This window comes from Carassius gibelio, chromosome B3 (genome assembly GCF_023724105.1).
Source record: "Carassius gibelio isolate Cgi1373 ecotype wild population from Czech Republic chromosome B3, carGib1.2-hapl.c, whole genome shotgun sequence".
Taxonomy (NCBI): domain Eukaryota; kingdom Metazoa; phylum Chordata; class Actinopteri; order Cypriniformes; family Cyprinidae; genus Carassius; species Carassius gibelio.
Window position 1 is genome coordinate 52410381 of NC_068398.1, and position 4341 is coordinate 52414721.

The 4341-nt window shown below is 36.9% G+C and overlaps 1 long non-coding RNA gene across 1 annotated transcript; it reads left to right on the plus strand.

Moving 5' to 3' along the window:
* Positions 1 to 914: 914 nt before the first annotated feature.
* On the plus strand, positions 915 to 4341 carry LOC127951940 (uncharacterized). Its single transcript, XR_008152775.1, has 3 exons — positions 915 to 1510; positions 1899 to 1964; positions 2860 to 4341. It is a non-coding gene; the product is annotated as an uncharacterized LOC127951940 (long non-coding RNA).

Consider the following 4341-nt stretch of genomic DNA (forward strand, 5'->3'; position numbering starts at 1 on the left):
ACCACAAGATATTTGGGCTGATTTCTCCCCTTCTGACAGTCTTGGGTAATGTCCTGATTATCTTGGTGGTTGTAAAGATATCTTATCAGATTTTCCTGTGGTTTGAGTTGTGTTAAGAGTGACTGAATTTTTTTGGAAGAACGTCAGAGGTGCCCCAATCACGAATATTTACAATCAGAAATCCTGAAGTGTGGGGGAGGACCTCAAAGACACACACTATAGTAGCAGAACCTCATGTTTGTGGTTTCACATTTTGATATCTTATGAATTTTTAAAAATCTTTTAGGATGTACCCAATATTAGTAATCAGCTCATTAGGAGTGAGATCCATGAATTGAATCTAAATCAGGTGTGATAAAGAAGGGAGACATGCAAAATGTGCAGAACAAGGATTTGCCAGGACTGGAATTGAAAACCGTTGCTGTAGTGTGTCATTAGGAAATAACATTTCCAAACATTCATTCAGCCGTTAATTGTAATAATGTAGTGAGATTTTTGTTTTCTCCACACAGAGATCTGAGCTGATCATCATCAGTCTGTCTGGATGACATGAAGAAACCGAACAAACTGAGACCGACTCAATCCAGAAGAACTGTGTCTCCAAAACATCTGCAAAGCTCCCTGAGAAAATCTGCTCAGGTTCACCGAGGGCAAAAGCTGCTTTAAACACAAGGAATGCTCACATCAAATGTTGATTTAAATTTGTTAATAGAAGACAATTGATAAAGAAAATTTAACAATATTAATTTAAAAATGTTAAAAGACATTTCCTTACTGACACACTAAAGCAGGAGATAGAAATGATAACTGATTTTAAACCATTAGATGGTGAAAATACTGGTGGCCTAAGACTACACTGTTAGCAAAACACTAAGCTTTACCACACACATTAATTGTTTTTATTCCTTTCCAGACTATATTGACCAGCAGATCCAGGAGGAAGGACTTGAGATAATTGGGGTGTCAGAAAAAAAAATGACAAGTTCATCCTTCTTGACCGTAGGCTGGACGACTATCTTGTCTCAACGCATTTCTATGCAGGCTACACCGATGACCTAGTAAACCAGCTGCCACTAAAAGTGAAAGTTAGGCACATACAAAGACATGTTCTTGATAGTAGAATGCCTGGATCATTGAATCTACTACAGGATGGGGCATCCCTAGATCATGTAACGAGTGGAAGGCACTCATGAGTCCATAGTGAACTATATCGCTGCACTGAGACAGTTAACAGTGGGGAACGGAGACATGAGCCGCGTCCGAAATCGCATACTTCCATACTATATAGTAGGCGAAAAACAGTATGCGAAGCAAGTAGTATGTCCGAATTCTCAGTATTCGAAAAACAGTAGGCGAGATGTACCCGGATGGCCTACTACTTCCGGCCGAATTCCGTAGTATGCATAGGATGGACACTTCTCTATCCCATGAGGCACCGGGAGAGGGCTCGTCATACTCATATTCGAAAATAACGGAAAATCGGAGGATCGTGACGCCGCTGTTTTGAAGTGTAAGTACCTTATGGATAAACGCTGTTCATTGTGGTTAAAGTGTACTTGTTTAACATAATCCAAGTAAACGACTGATTTGTTAAAGCTTTACACATTGTAAACTGATGAGACTATTTTGTAAATTGAGTTTAAAAATGTTTAATAATCATTATCGATCAGAGGCTGTGCCTCAGCTTGTTAAGGCTGCTTTCTACAGACGGCTCGTTAAGTAATTTAATGATATAAAGTTACAACATTTTAAGTAATTGAAACAAGTTAATTTACATTTTACTAGTGTTGATATTTTGATTAAAAAAAATGTTACTTACAAGGCAAACTATTGTTAACAGGTGCCTCAGTTTGATCATAAATCGTCAGTAATGTGTGAATCCTGTTCTGATGTTACAGAGACTGATGAACACAATCTTGTTCTCATCCACTGATGAAACCCTATTCACTGGAAAGCATAATTCAGTAAGTATATAAATTAAAATTAATCTTAACTACACACACTCTTTACATGTATTTATGTTAGGATCATCACTGATTTATGCTGTTTTTTATATTATAATATGAATTTCCAGGTATTTCCAGTTGCTATTTTGTCAGTTGCAAAGTACTTAATAGCAAATAACTTTTGAAGCAGTTGTGTGCACTGATTTTGTAGCAGTTTCCAGTTGTTTTTTTAACATCTGAAGAATGTTGTCTTGAGAATGGGTGCCACACTTTAGAGAAATACCCATACAAATTATTCTCTTTATGTATTTATTTATTTTTCATTTCTACATGGATAAGAGCACAAAGCTTCAGACAAAACCACATTAACATAAAGTAGTATAATAGAGCTTAAAGCAACAGCAAAAGGGAATTTCTTAAGACGTTTCTATAATAATGTCAGGAAAATAAACTTCAGCAGCTTCATTTCAGTAACTGTAGATGAGGACTTTAAATTTGGGAATCAAAAATGAGTGAAAAAAAGTGGAATTCAAAAATATAACCCAGGGATAAAGTAATACATATTTTAAAATTAAACTTGTTGTAAATATGTTGGTATGATATGTTATGTGGTATGTTTCTAGATTTTCAAATTGTAAAAATTTCATTTTCAACTGTAATATGAATTCCCAGTTATGAGTGTAATATATTTGTGTATATATAAATACACACACGTTTAAATTTAAATACTTACATGTGTATTTATACATATTTATGTGATTTTATAGTATTTATATTTCTTAAATAACTAATATATGTATATCTTGATTTGACAGTCTTAAAATGACCTTCACAACTTACACAAGCTTAAACAATAGCACTATGAGAACATGAACTGATTCGCAGAGTCTTAACCTGTTCGACTGTCCTACAGGTAATCTGCTCTTGAAGAGCTGCACACGGTCGTCTGGTGTGACACAGCTGTGGTCCGTTTGTCCCGCACATGCTCTTCTGTGCTGACTTCTGTGTTTTGGGGTTCCAGTGTATCATCGTCATGATCCTCCACAACTTCTGGATCAGCAATGTCCTCATTCAGAAGACGGAGGTTGTGGAGCACTGCACAGCATGCAACAACATCTGCACAAAGCAGAACTCACTTCCAGGGCCTTGAAGAAGAAGATGGAGCACAGCTGGTCTTCATCATCTGATGGCTCTCTCAACAATGTTCTGTGCACGAGCATCATTGGTGTTGAATCAAAGCTGTGCAGGATTGTGTTCAGACTCTCTGTCTGCTGTGATGAGGCAGATGAACACTCACACAAGGATACCCACCATCTCCCAGGATGTGTTTTCCTGCAGGTGGATAGGCCTCCAGTGTTCTTCAGCACCCTGGCATCATACACAGACCCGGGATACTCAACAAAGATATCAAGGTACTTACCATGGTGGTGACCTGCAGCTGAACAGAATGAAACCACTTCCTGTTGAAATAACATTGGGCTTCACTTGCTGGAGGTTCAGTTTGTATGTGACAGCAATCTATTGTTCCAGCTACCAGAAGAAAAGCTGCTTCCACTGCCTCCAGGTCATCTGTGGTGGAGAAGGCAATCAGCCTCCTCAAAATCCCCATGACAGACCTGCTCATTCTGTGCACAATGTTATGCAGCTCTTGGATATCGAAGGCCAGTGACAGCAGCCTGTATGATGCTGTTCACAGTCTGTAAATATGTAGTTTTTGTTTTTTAGAATAAAATTTCAATAGGTTACACATTTTTTTGCTGATATATCTATATCTAACTATATATATTTATATATGTGTGTATATTGTCTATAATGTATATATTATGTATGTATTTATGTATATATTGTGATGTGTGTATTTATGTATATATGTGTGTGTGTGTGTATTTGCCTAAGCATTCATTCAAGTTTATTAATTTATGTTCGTTTTGTGTAATTTTATTTGTATTTATTTATTACAATAAATTACTTTATATCCTTACATAAAATCAGTCTGTCATTCTGTTCACAGCTGTAGCTGCTGTTATTCTGAGGTAGAAAATTAAAAGCTAAATTTATATTTAGTAAAGGATTTACAAGCTGTCAACGAAGGCATGATCTGCGAACAGCTGACCGACGCCTGCTTTGAATTGTTAATTCAAACGACATAAAAACGCAGACGAAAGCGGTAAGAAAAACGAAAAACATCACCGATGTTCGCTCAGTAGATTGGGCTCTTTAAATTTACGCGCTGTTGTGACGACGTATGTCACCTGACAATGTCAACATGGCGGATGTAGTACGTCCGAATTCCATTCATACTACCCACATTCATACTATATAGAACGTACTTTTCTAACGGTCGAGTAGTATGTTCAAATTCAAATGTAGTACCCAGTACGCAGTATTCGATTTC